Source organism: Staurois parvus, unplaced genomic scaffold (assembly GCF_062004578.1).
Source record: "Staurois parvus isolate SC_StPar_1 unplaced genomic scaffold, SC_StPar_1.0 ptg000684l, whole genome shotgun sequence".
NCBI classification, from domain to species: Eukaryota; Metazoa; Chordata; class Amphibia; order Anura; family Ranidae; genus Staurois; species Staurois parvus.
In genome coordinates this window covers 1120222-1139488 of record NW_028318480.1, presented here as the reverse complement: position 1 = coordinate 1139488, position 19267 = coordinate 1120222, and the positions used below count along the sequence as shown (strand labels likewise).

The 19267-nt window shown below is 41.3% G+C and overlaps 1 long non-coding RNA gene across 1 annotated transcript; it reads left to right on the top strand.

The window, feature by feature from the left end:
* The first annotated feature begins 6793 nt into the window (after window positions 1-6793).
* On the top strand, window positions 6794-17473 carry LOC149447475 (uncharacterized). The gene is made up of 3 exons (XR_016305864.1): window positions 6794-6945; window positions 7043-7103; window positions 16775-17473. It is a non-coding gene; the product is annotated as an uncharacterized LOC149447475 (long non-coding RNA).
* Window positions 17474-19267: the final 1794 nt, after the last annotated feature.

The window sequence follows — 19267 nt, the reverse complement described above, 5'->3', positions numbered from 1 at the left end:
ATTTCTGAGTCTCTTTCCCCCTACAACCAGTGTAGCACTCTCAACAGGCACCACTTATGCACTTTGGTTATATTCAGTTTGCTGATATCATTCATGTAGTGTTACTTATCCCATTGTTACCGTGATAGTCTATTGAACTGTTTGTGTATTGCTTTAAGTGTGGTTGTTACAGTACTGTGTCCATTGCCCTCAGTACTGCTTTCAGGAGTCCTCAGCAAGCAGTGGGATGGCTCTTGGGAAAAATTATGCAAATACCAAAATGCCTTGATAGATGGATCTGAAGGAGTGGAGATTCCCTTCCTGCCCTGGAGGCCCTTCAGCTATATTTTTATGCTCTTATTTAATACTTATCTTTTCCAGGTGTCTTCATGCTGTGACACACCAGGTCCTCCTCCTCTTCACATCTTCTGCAGTGGTGGATGGTCCTCAATGATGTATCATTATACAGTAAGTGCAAAGGTGTTGTGATAATGCCCCCTCGGTGGGCAGGTCCTTTACAACCTGCACTTACACAGTGTCCATAGTTTTTTGGTTCGATGACACTGGGCATCAATCCACCTGAGCACATGTAATGGCGGAAAGAAGTTTCTTCAGTAGCAGTACCCCCAGAGCTTTATTTTGCAAACACCTTCTGGGAACATTAACAAAAGAAAAAAACCCAACTGCAAAGTTAGGCTTTCAATCACAGGATGTATAGTATTTTCATTGGTTTATAAACAAACATCTATAAATCAGTTTGATGTAAGTAATCCTATCCATATGTAGCCAGATGCTTAGAGAGAGAACAGCTCCAAAAACATTGTGCTGCAGCCGCTTTATGTGCCTAAACAGAATTTTTATTTGCCTAGTAGCTTCAAAAACAAATCACTCTGTGCAGGCATAAGTGGTGCACCACTGTACAGATTGGGCCCAAGGTTGCCAACCCCCCCCCCCCCCAAAGTGACAGGACACACAAAATTTACAAACACCAATTTTTTTGCTGACAAAAATCATGCCTTTTACTGACAGCCACATTTTTACTGACACTTCAAAAAAGTATATAAAATGGCCGTTTTAAGTTCAAAACAGTGCAAATATCAATATATAAGCTGTAAACATACAATTAGTGCTATTAGCAATGTTTTTAAGTTATACGAAAAGTCAAAAAGCATATTTATTCATTTCCATGATGGTCAGGTTAACCAATTCCTGCCAGTAGGACGTCATATCATGTGCTCGAGTTGAAGTGGTTATACCAGGATCATGCCTGTCCCTGCAGGAATCATCCTGATATCAAAATTTGCAGCCGGAGATTCCCTGTATGGCAGAAGTCTAATAGACTCCAGATCTCTCCATAAAGAGGACCTTGTCATGGCCCATGCTTTCACTTAGGATGTCGTTCAAATGCATGTGAAAGCAATAAAGGTGATGAAAATTGGAAATAAATATATATTTTTTAAATTTAAAGTGCCCCTCCCCCTGTGTTTACCTGCAAATGAGCAAGCATATGTAAGTCCCGTACGCATATGGAAACAGTGACCTCACCACACTTGTGAGGTATCATCTCAAACATCAGAGCAACAGCAAAAATTTCAGCTCCAGACCTCCTGTGTAACTCTAAACTGGTAACCTGTAAAGGCTTTTAAAGCATCATCTGTGGGGATTATTAGGTACCATAGTTTGGCACCGTTCAACTGGCATACACAATTTTAACGTGTGGCATGTTAAGTATCTACTTACACGGCATAACATCATCTTTTATATTTTCACAAAAAAGTATGTATTCTATAGTGTTTGTGTGCAATAAAATTCATGAAAGTGTTTGAATAACCGCTGCACAAATACTGTGTGACATAAAAATTTGCAACACCCACCATTTTATTCTCTAGGATCTCTACTAAAAAATATGGAATGTTTGAGGGTTTCTAGCAAGAAATACTGATTTTTACATGTAGGAGAGAAATGTCAGATTTGGCATGGTGGGGAAAATAAGCAATATACCCCAGTAGCTTAGTCACCTGCGTCCAGCTGGAGAAATTACCCTTCAATTGCAGTCCAATAGACAATTAGCCACCACCACAGAAATTGAGGGGAAATCAATAGAATAGAGATCCCCTCAATTTCTCATCTGAATTTGAATGGAATGGTAAACAGGGCAAGTGAAGGGTGAATCTGTCCAGCTGACGCACAGAGACATGATTAAAAACAGACAAAGCAGATACTGAAGAGACAGTAATGCCAATGCATTGTTCAAATAGCAATTTGTTAAAGGAGCTTGCAGTAGTTTTCAGTAGAACAGGTGTCCCCATGTGAGGGTTTCCCCTCACTGTCTGTTCCAGTGAAACTGCTGCAAGACCAGGGGCGGACTGACAACTCATGGGGCCCCCGGGCAATAGGGGATCATGGGGCCCCTGTGTCCTTGCCCACACTCAAAAAAGCCTATAAAAAAGGTACCAGGGGCATTTCATGGGGCCCCCTACTGAGTGCTGAAATGGTCAGTCCGCCCCTGTGAAAGACTCGGATACATAGAAAATCATTTAGTCCTGGAGTAGCCATAACTGTAACCAACTGTTTCAGAAGTCAAACTGTAATGTTATGAGTGTACAAGTATATCTAATGCTATTACAGTACAAACACATCATTCCTGGTGTACAAATACGAAGAACCTCATGCTGGGACGTTGTGACCAAATGCAGGTATCCAGCAAGGATGACCAGATCAGTGCACTGTATCTTAAGAAATCAGAACTCAGGCTGAATGAGTAAAAATGATGTTTATTTAAACAAATAATAAACTACCAAACACCAGTAAACCATAAACAAGGTAAAGTGGAAAAGTAAATATAACAGTGCAGAAACCCAAACGATAAGCTAACTATGTACAAAGTGGAGGGAGCACATAGAAGGATCAGGACTGAGACAGAAAACAAGGGGAGCAGGGAGTAAGGTACTGGGAGATGGAAGCAGGGAGCAGAGTACAGGATCAGGATCAGGCAGGGACATGGTGCACAGAGAGAACACTGAACTTCAGTCAAGGGCAGGATTATACACCTCCCAGCATCCCACGTCAGATGCAGCCTAAGGGTTCATGTACACGGGGCGTTTGGAAAACCTTTCCGACTGCTGGAAACGGACTGCTAGAAAACATAGGTTAAAAAACGTCAGTTTAGCTGCGTTTGCATACCGCGTTTATGAGCGTTTGCGTGTAGAAGTGTTTTTAAACGATAACCTCAGGAGACCCTCCAAAATGCCCAGAATGCACTGAAAAATAGTAAATAACTATTTCAGACATTTTGAGAGAAATGGAGAGAGCAGAAGCAGAGAGAACAGTATGTGTTGAGATGACCTGTCTTTTCTGGTTGTATTCTCTATGGATCCCATCATGAGCATAATGCGGCATGTTCTACCATTTTTTCCTTCACCCGAAACCTGAAACTGACTGCGCTGGTGTACCAGGTCCATTTGAATACATGCATTTTTGATGAAGAAAAAAGGCTCTGGACAGCATCTGGATATGGACCTGTCAAAAAACGTGTCTAAAAGCAAATGCTTGTAAATGCGGTTAACTGCACAGCACAGCCATCCACAGCAGTGTGATTACAGTGAATCACACACACACCGCCCCCTAGTAAAACACTCCCAACACACAGTTAACCCTTTGATCGCTCCTGCTAACCTCTTCCTGCCCAGTGTCATTAGTACAGTGTCAGTGCTTTTTTTTTAGCACTGATCACTGTATTGGTGTCACTGGGGATGTCAATGACACCAAGTCAGTGCCCCCTAGTGTCAGAATGTCCGCCACAGTCCCGCAGTCCCGCTATAAGTCACTGATCGTCACCAGTACTAGTAAAAATGAAAAAAAAAAATGCCAGTATATATACTGCCATTTGTAAACGCTATAACTTTCAACCAATTAACTTACACGTACTGGGATTTTTTTTTAGCAAAGACATGTAGCAGAATACATTTTGGTGTAAATTTATGCTGAAATTTGATTTTTTTCTCAAAATTGTCGGTCTTTCTTTTTATAGCGCAAAAAAAAAAACGCACAGGCGATCAAATACCACCAAAAGAAAGCTCAATTTGTGGGAAAAAAACAATGTAAATTTAATTTGGGTGCAGCGTTGCATAACCGTGCAATTGTCAGTTAAAGTAACACAGCGCTGTAATGAAAAATGTGGCCTGGTCAGGAAGAGGCGGAAATCCTCAGGAGGACAAGTGGTAAAAGTAGTATTAAACTCAAAAGCAAATATTTATTGTATTGCAGCTTACTAATTCTTAAAAGTGATGGCTGTATTCGTTTTCTTTTTTAGGTTTTCTTTCACCTGATGATCCGCCCAGTAAGTCTGTTGTCTTGAGCAGAACAAGCTGTCCTGCAGATGTACAGGATTTAGACAGAAAAATGGAAACACAACATGATTTGCAGGTGTGAAAGTGACCACAGGTTTGGTGTTGAAAGTGGAAGTGCTATAACATTCTTTTGCTTCTGCTGTGTAATGAGACACCTAGTTAACAACTTTTGTCATTCACTGCGTGCGCTGCTAGTAATGCGGAATCATATCAGAGCTTACTAAGCTTCAAAGAGGGCGAATTGTTGGTTCCTCTGTAACCGAAGTTGCCAATCTATTTGCTATGTCGTGAAGTACAGTATCAAAGGTTATGACGGCACATCTGGAAAACATCCAATGATAAGGATAAGCACGGCCGATGTGATCAACTGACCCAAAGAGACAAGAGGACATTGTGCAGGATTGTGACCAGGAATAAGAAAACAACTGCTGCAAAAGTGACCGCAGAGCTCAATCTCAGTCTTCACTGGACTAGTACAACAGCAGACAGGCACACAGCAAAACTCCATTCACTTTGGCTCAACAAAGCAGTCCAGGGATGTCTTTTTGGAATTTGCAACAGGAAAGGGTAGTGGGGTTTAGGAATACTCCAAAACGCTTAAAACAGCTTGAGGAGCACACTGCTTGGTCAGTAGAAGTATCACAGGAACAAACTGACTTGTATGATCTGTGGGTGCACAGCTTGGGGTCATACAGAGGTAGGTAACACAAATAGTTAATGACTTAGACAGTCTAAAAGGGCAAAGCTGTGGATCATGCAGAAGAAGGGGCCCCTGTATCCTTGCCCAAACTCAAACAAGCCTATGAAAAAGGTACCAGGGGCATCTCATGGGGCCCCCTACTGACCCCGGGCCCTCGGGCAGTGCTTGAGTTTCCAAATGGTCAATCCGCCCCTGGCTGTAGACTATGCAGAAGCAGGTAGCACAGAGGCTCTACTGGCTCTCAGTCAGTCTTTAGATGCATTCCCAGGAGATATCCAGCATTCAGTTCAGAAGGGATCCAGGGACAGACAGCCCCTTGAAGCTCATAGTCAGTGGCATCACTAGGGTTGGTGTCACCTAGTGATAAAGAATGGTGTCATTCCCCCAAACCAGCTCCTGAAAATGAGCTATCAGTGCCGATGCACTGATCCGTGCACTGTCATTATTATTATTATTATTATTATACAGGACTTATATAGCGCCGACAGTTTGCTCAGTGCTTTACATTATGGAGATGGATATCACTTCCTACTTGATGGTGTCACCCAGGGCTGCCATTAGAAATTACAGGGCCTCATACAGCCTACATGACAGCCACCCAAATTACAAAAATATTTCTCTATTTAAAATGTATTTTTTACAATCTTATAAATTTTTTTTCATAATTTATTTTTTTATTAACATTTTTTAAATGTACCCCCCTGGCACAACAGTTCCCAACTGTGCCCCCCCCCCACTACCCCATCCTCCACACTGTCCTTGCACACCAGTCCCCCCCCCCCCCAAGAAGAGCAGTGCTGCTGCCTGTCCTTCTACAGATCCCCGATGGTCTGGAAGCAGGTGGAGGGGGGTGATATCGTGTCAAGCCAAGACTTACATGCAGGGCTTACATTGCACCCACCCCGCAGTTCCCTAAATTATGTCGCACATCCGGCTGCTGGCTTCTCTTCCTCCCAGCTCTCTTCTGCTTGGGCTGCACCGCAGGCTGGGATGGAGTGGAGTCCCAATGGGGAGCTCTCTGATCCTGCAGGAGACCCAGACAGCGCTGCAGAGATGCAAAACACTTGGGAGAGGAAGGGGCAACAGAGAAATGTGAATGGAGCCCTGGAGGGGGGCAGACACACAGGGGGGAAACAGATGTGGGCAGCACCAGGAAGGGGATCGGTGTGGCGGGACAAGAGAACAATTACAGAATGATGACCTGTATATCTATCTCTTCTTCCAGCAGCTGAAGGCTGGCAGGAGGGAGAGGGGGAGAAACCAACTGTCAACCGCTGGAGGGAGAGACACAGAACACAGGGCATTGTTCTGTAATTGTCCTCCTATCATGGTGTCACCCCTCTGGTGGGTGTCATCCGAGTGCAGTCTGCACCCCCACACCCCCATAGCGAGTAGTATCCTGGGTGTAATAGTTAGCAGGGTTAAATTCAGGTCAGGGCTGAAAGACTCTGCGGGTCAGTTCCCTGATACCTCCACCTGCTCTAGAAACTTGGAGAAGATCAACAGTCTCAATCAATAGTCAATGTTGATGAGTGAAGTTCCACTTTAAGCTTCCCACAGCATGCATTAGAAGCAGAAACAAGTCCGATACATTTACAGTGCTCCCACCAAGAATGATCTGAGTGCATTGCATGGAGAAGCACAGCACCCCAGTGATGTCACCAGGTCACAGATATAATATACATTGAAAACAGGTTTCAATAATGCCATAAGCATTATGATAAGAAATGAAATGAGGAAACTGAGAAAGGCAAACTCAGCTTCACGCTTAACACAGCAGAGAGGACGTGCGCACACTGGGCACTTGGTTTACACTGAGTGGTTTACACTTCCTTGATGACTTAAAACTCAGGCAAAGTGAAACGAAAGACAGTCTGTGAAGATTGCGCGGCATAGTAAAGTCCGTCTACATATCAGGTATGGATCCTGGACAGGGACACACTGTAATGTATTGTAATACTGCCATGTCTTTGTGTTTCATGTTATAATTCAGTCACTCATAGCTTCTTATTAGTTTATAGGTCTTCATTGTGCCTCTCCTACTACCTAACAGGATACAAGACACTATAAGGGTGGTGAGTAACTTCTTACTTTTTAAGGATTCTTTCTTACCATATATTAAATCTGGACTCCAGGCTAACATCTACATTTACAGGAGCTATTTTACCTGCCAAATGATTTGTATTCCTGTCCATCCAGTCCTGATATAGACACAGCCTTCCTACACAGTTTGGTCTGGTGAATGACACCTCTTCTAGTTAAAGATTACAGTGGTGTGTTTTCTCTTCTCCCAGCATGCTGAATGGACAATAAAAGAACATTGACAGGTGGTTGAGGACACTTCTCAGATCTCTCCTCCTATCAGTATGTTCCTTGTAAGCATTCAGAACACCTACCTAGCTCCCGGTCCTGTCCCAGTCTGCATGTTTTGCTGTGTAAGAGATTAATACCAAATCAAATTCAGGAATTTATACTAATCATATTCAAATACATTTAATGAATCATGACTATAGAGCTGCATTTTTAAGGATTCTTTCTTACCATATATTAAATCTGGATTCCAGGCTAACATCTACATTTACAGGAGCTATTTTACCTGCCAAAAGATTTGTATTTCTGTCCATTCAGTCCTGATATAGACACAGCCTTCCTACACAGTACAGTCTGGTGGATGGCACCACTTACAGTTAAAGATTACAGTCATGTCTTCCCTCTACTCCCACATCACCCTTCCATGTGCTCCTTGCTACAAAGGCCAGTTATAGCATGGGGCAGTTGTCATTTGTTTGCACTCTTCCCTCTAACTCCCAGCATGCTCACTGGACAATAAAAGTGCATGACAGGTGGTTGAGGACACTTGTCAGATCTATCTTTCCTCCTATCAGCTTTAATTGCTGTCTGTGCCCCCTTTAGGGAAATTCACCCTCCCTGTCTTTTTTACTGTTATCATCAAAACTGAGGGAAATGATGCTTATACTTACCTATTCTGAGGGTGCTCCGGTCCAGTCACATGATCTCCCCAGAGGCCGGCTTCAATGAAGAGGAGAGCCAACAACTGCAAAGTCTGTGCAATGACATCACCCATAGACTTACTATGGGACATCCATTATCTGCTGCCCTTCCTCTACACTGAAGTCAGCATAATGGGACCTGAGTGCCCTCAGAATTGGTAAGTTTAGACTTATTTCCTTTACAGCGGGGGTCTCCAACCTGCGACCCACGGGTCACATGCTTCTCAAGACAGGTATGAACATGTGGCGCAACACAGAATAGTTAACTTAAAAATGTTGAATTTTGGAGGGAAATTTTTTGTAAAAATGCATTTACACTTAACGACCACATGCGGCCAAAAAAATGTTGACAGTGTTTCTTTACTGGACTGTTATAAGTTTTATCTTCCCAAAGAAAAATATAACAATCTTCACAATCACTCCTTATTCATGTAATCAGTTTTCAGCAGCTCCTATATTTCTGAGCAAGTAATTTTAAACATGAAGCACATGAAGGGAAAAATTAGAACCAAAATATCTAATGAGCACCTTGAGAAGTCACTGAGAATTTCTACTCCATCCATGGAAGCAGACATTAATATGTTAGTTCGTAAAAACAGTGTACAATATCTCACTAGATTAACATTGCCCTCTCTTACTTTTATAATAAAAATATGACGTTTTATTCCTCATATAGGTATATTATCTATATTAGCGATCATTAACTTGTGATCTGCCTGCGCCTGATTTTTTTCTGCTCATCAGCTATCCTTATTGTTAGTGTATTATACAGGTGAAACTCGAAAAATTAGAATATCGTGCAAAAGTTCATTTATTTCAGTAATGCAACTTAAAAGGTGAAACTAATATATGAGATAGACTCATTACATGCAAAGCGAGATAGTTCAATCTGTGATTTGTCATAATTGTGATGATTATGGCTTACAGCTCATGAAAACCCCAAATCCACAATCTCAGAAAATTAGAATATTGTGAAAAGGTGCAATATTCTCGGCTCAAAGTGTCCCACTCTAATCAGGTAATTAAGCCATAACACCTGCAAAGGGTTCCTGAGCCTTTAAATGGTCTCTCAGTCTGGTTCAGTAGGAATCACAATCATGGGAAACACTGCTGACCTGACAGTTGTGCAGAAAACCATCATTGACACCCTCCATAAGGAGGGAAAGCCTCAAAAGGTAATTGCAAAAGAAGTTGGATGTTCCCAAAGTGCTGTATCAAAAACACATTAATAGAAAGTTATGTGGAAGGGAAAAGTGTGGAAGAAAAAGGTGCACAAGGAGCAGGGATGACCGCAGCCTGGAGAGGATTGTCAGGAAAAGGCCATTCAAAAGTGTGGGCAACTTTCACAAGGAGTAGACTGATGCTGGAGTCAGTGCATCAAGAGCCACCACACACAGATGGATCCTGGACATGGGCTTCAAATGTCGTATTCCTCTTGTCAAGCCGCTCCTGAACAACAAACAACGTCAGAAGCGTCTTACCTGGGCTAAAGAAAAACAGACCTGGTCTGTTGCTCAGTGGTCCAAAGTCCTCTTTTCTGATGAGAGCAACTTTTGCATCTCATTTGAAACCAAGGACCCAGAGTATGGAGGAAGAATGGAGAGGCACACACTGTAAGATGCTTGAAGTCCAGTGTGAAGTTTCCACAGTCTGTGTTGATTTGGGGAGCCATGTCATCTGCTGGTGTTGGTCCACTGTGCTTCATTAAGTCCAGGGTCAACGCAGCCATCTACCAGAAGATTTTGGAGCACTTCATGCTTCCTTCCGCAGACAAGCTTAATGGGGATGCTGACTTCATTTTCCAGCAGGACTTGGCACCTGCCCACACTGCCAAAAGCACCAAAACCTGGTTCAATGACCGTGGGATTACTGTGCTTGATTGGCCAGCAAACTCACCTGACCTGGACCCCATAGAGAATCTATGGGGCATTGCCAAGAGAAAGATGAGAGACACGAGACCGAACAATGCAGAAAAGCTGAAGGCCGCTATTGAAGCATCCTGGTCTTCCATAACACCTCAGCAGTGCCACAGGCTGATAGCTTCCATGCCACGCCTCATTGAGGCAGTAATTGCTGCAAAAGGGGCCCAAACCAAGTACTGAGTACATATGCATGCTTATACTTTTCAGAGGTCCGATATTGTTCTATGTACAATCCTTGTTTTATTGATTGCATGTAATATTCTAATTTTCTGAGATTGTGTATTTGGGGTTTTCATGAGCTGTAAGCCATAATCATCACAATTATGACAAATCACGGCTTGAACTATCTTGCTTTGAATGTAATGAGTCTATCTCATATACAGTCATGGCCGAAATTGTTGGCACCCTTGATATTTTTCCTGAAAATCAAGTATTTCACACAAAAAAGGTATTGCATTAACACATGTTTTGCTATACACATGTTTATTCCCTTTGTATGTATTGGAACAAATATAAAACAGAGGCAGAAAAGCAAATATGACATAATGTCACACAAAACCCCAAAAATGGGCTGGACAAAAGTATTGGCACCCTTAACTTAATATTTGGTTGCACACCCTTTGGAAAACATAACTGAAATCAGTCGCTTCCTATAACCATCAATAAGCTTCTGACACCTCTCACCCGGAATTTTGGACCACTCTTCCTTTGCAAACAGCTCCAGGTCTCTCTTATTGGAAGGACACCTTTTCCCAACAGCAATTTTAAGATCTCTCCACAGGTGTTCAATGGGATTTAGATCTGGGCTCATTGCTGGCCACTTCAGAACTCTCCAGCGCTTCTTTGCCATCCATTTCTGAGTGCTTTTTGACGTATGTTTGGGGTCATTGTCCTGCTGGAAGACCCAGGATCTTGGACGCAAACCCAGCTTTTTGACACTGGGCCCTACAGTGCGACCCAAAATCCTTTGGTAATCCTCAGATTTCATGATGCCTTGCACACAGTCAAGGCACCCAGTGCCAGAGGCAGCAAAACAACCCCAAAACATCATTGAACCTCCACCATATTTTACCGTAGGTACTGTGTTTTGTTCTTTGTAGGCCTCATTCCGTTTTCGGTAAACAGTAGAATGATGTGCTTTACCGAAAAGCTCTATCTTGGTCTCATCTGTCCACAAGACGTTTTCCCAGAAGGCTTTTGGCTTACTCAAGTACATTTTGGCAAACTGTAGTCTTGCTTTTTTATGTCTCTGTGTCAGCAGTGGGGTCCTCCTGGGTCTCCTGCCATAGCGTTTCATTTCATTTAAATGTCGACGGATAGTTCGCGCTGACACTGATGCTCCCTGAGCCTGCAGGACAGCTTGAATGTCTTTGGAACATGTTTGGGGCTGCTTATCCACCATCCGGACTATTCTGCGTTGCAATCTTTCATCAATTTTCCTCATCCGTCCACGACCAGGGAGATTAGCTACAGTGCCATGGGTTGCAAACTTCTTGATAATGTTGCGCACTGTGGACAAAGGCAAATCTAGTTCTCTGGAGATGGACTTGTAACCTTGAGATTGTTGATATTTTGCCACAATTTTGGTTCTCAGGTCCTCAGACAGTTCTCGTCTCCTCTTTCTGTTGTCCATGCTTAGTGTGGCACAGACAGACACACAATGCAAAGGTTAAGTGAACGTCTCTCCTTTTTATCTGCTTTCAGGTGTGATTTCTATATTGCCCACACCTGTTACTTGCCCCAGGTGAGTTTACAGGAGCATCACATGCTTGTAACATTCTTATTTATCCGCAGTTGTGAAAGGGTGCCAATACTTTTGTCCAGCCCATTTTTGGAGGTTTGTGTGACATTATGTCGAATTTGCTTTCTTTCCTCCCTTTTTTTGTTTTGTCCCAATACACACAAAGGGAATAAACATGTGTATAGCAAAACATGTGTTAATGCAATACGTTTCGTGAGAAATACATGATTTCCTGGAGAAATATCAAGGGTGCCAACAATTTCGGCCATGACTGTATTAGTTTCACCTTTTAAGTTGCATTACTGAAATAAATGAACTTTTGCACGATATTCTAATTTTTTGAGTTTCACCTGTATGTGTAACAATTCCTCTACTTCAATGTGGCCCAGGAAAGTCAAAGGGTTGGACACCCCTACTTTACAGGGTAGTTAACATAGGGCCTGTAGTTAACTGTAGGCCTGCTTTAATGTCCACCACAGTTACTTCAATTATACAATAGGTGCTATCAATTTGTAACAAATGTTAACAAGGTGCTGCTCTCAAGTGCATTTTCTCACAAGTGTTAACCAATACATTGTAAATCAATGGGTCTAATAGTAGTGTGACTTCTAATATGATTTAACCTGTTCCCGTCCAGCCAATAGCAGAATGAGCGGGACTCTCATCAATTGGGGTAGGCATCATATGACGTCCTTCCTGGATCGCACCTCGCGCGTGCCTGTGGGGTCGCACTGTGGTGAGATCTGTCACTGGCTGTGTACCGCAGACACTGCCGATGACAGATCTGTGATCTGGCCCTTTGTCACTACCATGTGACCTGCTGTGACCAATCACAGCGGGTCACATGACAATAGTAAACAATGGATGGCTTCCTTTCATGCCATCCATTGTAAACAATTGTGTCGCTAGCTGTGATTGGTTACAGTGATCAGATGTACAGACTGGACCAATCACAGCCCATATGTGTCATGTGATTAGCTGTGGCCAATCACAGCTAATCACAACAAAAACCTGAATGAATCTATTTCAGTTAAATAATTTCTTATAGCAAAGAAATTATTTGCTATAAGCAATCATAATATGTAAAAAAAAAATACTGATCACTTCCCCGAAGTAGTACAATGTTAGTAACATTATATTACCCTGGTTACAGTGTATTATGAAAAAAAATCTTAAAATATCGATGACTGCACTGGTGACAGTATGTAGAAAAAAAATTTGTGAAGTTTTTTTTTAATTACTTAATTTTCCAAAAATTATGACAAAAAAATTACAACTTCAAAAAACTCGCCAAACCTCTTACTAAATACCTCAGACTGTCTACTTTGCAGAAAGGGGTCATTTGGGGGATATCTGTACTATCCCGACATTTTGGGGCCTCAAGCAATTAGATTGGCCATCAGTATTTGAGGATTGAACGATTTTCAGATATATCCCATAGTTTGTGAACTCTATAACTTTCGTACAGACTAAATAATAAACAGTGACTTGGGTTATTTTCACCAAAGAAATGTAGCAGAATACATTTTGGCCTAAATTTATGAAGAACAATTATTTATTTGCAAACTTTTATAACAGAAACAAAGAGAAACTTGTATGAGATGTGTCATGTTCTCATCAAGAGTGCTTGACTATGCCTGCTCTTTCAGCCAACCTCCTGCATTCTAAAGCTTCCATGAGTGATAAGGGATTGATAAACAGAGGATGACCTTTGAAGCATTTGCTGGTCCGCCATCATAGATCATTTTTCAGTAGGAGGGAGAGAGCATTTTAAGATTAGTTAGGTTTATCTGGAAATTCTACTTTAATAGAACTGAGGGAACTGACAGGTGAGTTTCTGTCCTTTGTTCTGTTTTTTTTTGTTGACTAAACCCAATAACGTACCAGTACAGCAGGTTTGAGTAGTTATACCGGAGATTTGGCTGCAGCTGAATCCAGGACCCCAGTATCTTTTTTCTTTTTTTTTAACCAGCGATGGTAAATAAAGTAAAAGGAAAGTGATAGCCATAAAAGTGATTTAAAGAATAAAGAGACAATGTAAAAATAAAAAACCTAACTAAAATAAATAATACCATTTAAAAAAAATTTAAAGCACCCGTGTCCTCCTATGCTTGTGCGCAAAGGTTAACGCATACATAGGTTGCTATGGGTCTGATGCTGCCAGACCCTATTGCTATTTATTCTGGTCCTGACCCTGATCTTTCTCCTGCCTTGCTGCCTCTTTTTGCTCCCTGCATCTGCTGGTCACCTGATTGATCTGTGTTCCCCTTTGTGTGTTTAGTTAGTTTGTCAGATTGTCTATTCTATCAGGTTTCTAGTTAGGCATCTTGTCATTTTAGTTTTTGATTCTCATGTATTTTTGTCATTACTGTTTGCTGGTATGTGGTTGTCTTTTGTTCACTGTAAATAAATATTTTTCTAAATATGTATAAGGTCTGGTCCCAGTTACCTTGTGTACTGTAGCTACACAAATCTGGCCATCTCTGCCATTGTTCTAATCTACTTTGTTGTAAAAAAAAAAAAAACTGGTATTTTACTTACCTGAATGAGTTATGCTGATTATATTTATTTTCTTGAGCTCTAGGCCTGATGATGAGGATGCCTACACTTTAAATTCAGTTTAATCTTCTTCATTTGTACCCCCTATAAAACTTTTTTATTCCATTTTAGTCAATTTAGTCTCATCAGTGACTGGTGTGTGCTTTTCCGTGTCATTCCTTGTCAATGGCACTCCAACACACGGTACAGTTGATGTCAACACACCGCAACACATGTACTGTATTCTGTGCTGTACTACACAGTGGTGCATGTAAAAAAAGGGTCATGTTCATTAATTAGTCTGTTGAAGTTAGTTGGCATCCAAAATATGAGTGAACCACTTTAATACAAAGCACCAGTGGCGGAACTGCCAGAGTCACAAAAGTCACAGTTACAACCAGGTCCTGGAGTTCTGCCACTGTGGGGGGGGGGGCCCATTCGGGTTTCTGGCTGCAGGGCTCTGAGCTGAGTATCTCTCTCACACACAGCTCAGAGGCAGCAATGACAGTTCTCCCCCCTGCATGGACAGGAGAGGAGAGAGCTCATATGCCCCTCCTCCTCCTCTGTGGCCTCTGATGTAAGGGGGGCTGTGTGGACTCTGATGTAAGGGAGGCTTTGAGGACTTTGATGTAAGGGGGGCTGTGCAGGCTCTGATGTAAAGAGGGGCTGTGCAGGCTCTGATATAAGGGGGGGCTGTGCAGTCTCTGATGTAAGGGGGAGCTTGTGCAGGTTCTGATGTAAGGGGGGTCTGTGGACTCTGCTGTAAGGGGCCCTCTGTGGACTCTGCTGTAAGGGGCCCTCTGTGGACTCTGCTGTAAGGGGCCCTCTGTGGACTCTGATGTAAAGGAGAACTGTGCAAACTCTGATGTAATAGGGGCTCTGGGAACCCTGATTATGCTGGGAACTCTGATGTAAGTGGGGGCTCTGGTTAATCCATATGATTAGAAATGTTATTTAATCACAAAATGTATAAATGTAAAAAAAATAGCTGTGTGCTACTGAAGTGTTAGGGTTGAATAAAAGGTAGCAACTCTACCCAAGACAGCAGAAAGAGGGCCCACTGCAAAATATTTTAAAGGGTCCCATGATAGGAGAAGGGGCCCCGGGCTCGGAAGGAAGGGGATGGTTCCTTGCACCAGGGCCCTATCTATTTACTCCTCTGTAAGGCACGCTTGCCTTAATGCACTGCCACAGACCGCATTGATGTACTGTAAATAGGCCAAAAGATATGAATTGTTTGATCTTCTTATGCTCTACAATAGTGAAAAAAATCTGTATGGGCTGGAATTGTACATTAAATTGAGTACCAGTAAAGCTGCTGAAATAATGGACTTGATTTGCAGCAGTTTACAACTGTACTACAGTACAATGATATGACAAGTCTAGTGAAGTCTATGAATAATGTTACATAGGGGTTGAGTTGTTTTATCTGTTGTGTACATGGCTCTAAGCTATGCAGATTTCTGTGAGATGGTCAGTTTTTTTGTTTTTAAATGCACCAAAATTATTTTCCACCGCGAATTACTGTACAACTACAAAATGAATTTATAAAAAACCATTATGCAAGATTTACATTTGGGGCCTGATCACACACTAGGACGTAATGTGCAATGTGGGAATTGCACTGCTCTTGCGATCTGCAGTGGATATCAGTGCAAAGTTAATGACACCCCAAACGTAGGTCACAAAAGCAGTGTGTCTGGCCACACTGAATCACATGGTACCAAAGTATCATGCCATCTGGTTGCAGTGTGTTTCCAAGGGTAGTGCATTCACTACATTAGGTGCGGTGCGTTGCAGTGCAATTTCAGCCCATTCAAAAAACATGGGCTGAAATCACACTGCACCAAACTGCGTATGAATCACACAGACATTTTTGCACATTCCTGTGTGATTCACATGCAGTTCCTAGTGTGAATGGGCCCTAAAGCAGTTTTTGACATGATTACATTTTTATTTACATATTGTTTAATATTTTGATTTTACACAGGCTTGTAAAAGCTCTTTACCACTATAGGCTCTGCTTTCCGCTTTGCAGTACAGCCTGATGGTTGGGTTTTACTGCTCTTTCTCACATAGTAGGTCTATGAGTCACCCAACTCATTGTAAACAGTGGTCTCCCTGTATTGCTGATATTTAACAAGCAGTTGGGCAGAGTCTTAAATTTTGGTGAAAATTTGGAGATTTAGGACATTTTCATAATTTTGGCAAAAGGCATTGGAGTCAATGCTGAAGGAGAAATTAAAGTGGCTTGTGGTGTTTTTTAAGGGTGCCGTGAGCATTAAATGGGCACCCTTATTATTTGTTAATCACAGAAAGGAAAAACAAAGAAAAGTGCCAGCTTTAAAATAAAGATCAAATAAAAAATGAAGAAATACAAAACATTAATGAAAGAAACTAAACTACCAAAAAACACACCCCACCCATCCCCCTAAAAAACCTGAAACAAATTTATCTGCATTGTCTTTTTGACAAATTTATCTGCATTGAATTCTTGTAAACAGTAACAGATTTTTTTTTTTATCTCTTTTCAGAAACATTGGCAAAATGTGTCCAAAATCTCTTCTTCTGGTATTTGGGTTCGTCCTGACCCTGTCCCATCTGTCCTCATCTCAGAACTGGGCAACTTTTCAGAAGAAGCACATTGTAGGCACACCGAGCATCAACTGTAACAACGTCATGAACAACAGTTTATTTATCATAGCAGGTCACTGCAAACCACTGAACACCTTCATCGTTTCAAACACAGCCACCGTGAAGGCCATCTGTAGCAGGGTGGCAGGTGAACGTATTGTGTTAAGTAGCACAAGTTTCCAGCTCATCATTTGCACTCGTAGATCCGATGTGACCCCACCTTGTCCCTATTACTCCAATACTCAAAGTAATGTGATATGTGTAATTTGTTCGAATGGATTTCCTGTACATTTTGTTGGAGTAGGAAAATGTTAACCACCTGTATACCACCAAGCTACACCCCCTTCCTTTTTTTAGTTTTGACTGCTGTCAAAGTTTGACTGGCAATTACTTGGTCACACATCACTTTACCCTTAATCATTTTATATTATTTTTTTTTTATTACCAGACAGAGCTTTCTCTTGATGTTATGTGTTCACCATTGCTTTTTTTTAATCTTTTCCTATGAAAAAAGGCTACAATTGTGAAAAACAAATTGTTTCTCTTACTTTCTGACATGAAAAAAAATATCCAATAAATGATCTTTCTTCTTAAAATCATGCCAAATGTATTCTGATGCATTTATTGGATAAAAAATAGAACAATACGTGTTTATTATTTACACTGTAAGAAAGCCTGCAAACTGGTATGTACATTTCAAATGTATGAATCCTTATGTTCTGACTGCCAATTCTTTGGCCCTAAAATGTCATACAAACACCCCCAAAATAACTTTTTCATAAAATAAGTACCCCAAGGTATACGGTAAAAGTCATGGTGAGTATTAAAAATATCTCATTTTGACTACAATTTTTTTTAAAGTATGAGTAATAAACGATGCTGTGCTACCTAGTAGTGAAAAAATCAATAGCAAAATAAATAGATCTATGCGAATAAGAAACATGAAAACTGCATAACCATAAATGTTCACACCATTGAATCATAAAAAGTGTTCCTAGTATAACAATATTCAAAACCTACTTATTCTCTTGGAAAATTGCTCAGCAATCAAAAACTATTTAAAACACAAATATAAATGTCCCTCATTAATAAAATTTCCTAATATTCATTCTTCAAAAGAATTCACCTCATGATCTCTTCTAAAAATATTACTAAATCATCTTCCTTCTTCACCTCTACCAATATAGCCAGTTAACCCCACCACCGTTTATGCAATGCTCTCACCTCCATACATTGACCCAATAAATATCAGGTCCAGTAGCACTTTTCCTTTATGGGATTACCATAATCTTTCATGTCTTCTCCCCGTCTCCTGACACGAAGGTTGCTGTATAATGGATACTTCACTCCAATTTCCTCCAACACATCTGCTTCATACACTCCACATGTGTATGTCCCTTTAAGGGATCAGAGTTCCCCACTGCAACTTTGTAATGTAACAGAGTTGTAAACATAAACCAGTATTTATTCATGCAATTGCACTCACTGTACAATTTAAAGTTTAAAACTGCATATGTAAAAACAATCCTATTAGCACATAGACTAGCAGCTCCCACCTGCACTTTCGGTTGCGGAAATGACATCAGTTGACTCGGCCCTTACACATATCGTCATGACCCACATGACTTCTTCAGAGGATCGAGGCCGGATGCACTATGATGTGTTATATTGAGTGACTGTTTACAATTGCCATAGAAACAAGTGATCATTATGTGAAGTATATAAAGACCCTCACTGTGCCACATCCCAAATATTGTACAAATGTATTTGAAACAATGTTACCAAAAAAGAAAGGCAGACTTTATCGGCACAACATGAGGCAACTTCATTTTTTTTTATATTACAAATTTTATTTCCACAAAAAATAAACAAATATTTTATATATATATATATATATACACACACACACACATACACACACACACACACACACTATATTGTTAAAAGTATTAGGACACCCCTCCAAATCATTGCATTCAGGTGTTCCAATCACCTCCATGACCACAGGTGTATAAAATCAAGCACCTAGGCATGCAGACTGCTTCTACAAGCATTTGTGAAAGAATATGTCGTTGTCAGGAGCTCAGTGAATTCAAGCGTGGTACCGGGATCGTTTGCCACCTGTGCAATAAGTCGATCCGTGAAATTTGCTTGCTACTAAATATTCCAGTCAACTGTTGGTGGTAATATAACAAAGCAGCTGGGAAAAACAGCAATTCAGCCACGAAGTGGTAATGACAGATCGGGGTCAGCACATACTGAAGCACACAGTGTGCAGAAGTCACCAACTGTCTGCAGAATCAATAACTAAAGACCGCCAAACTTTGTGTGGCCTTCAGATTAGCACAACAACAGTGCATAGAGAGCTTCATGGAATGGGTTTCCATGGATGA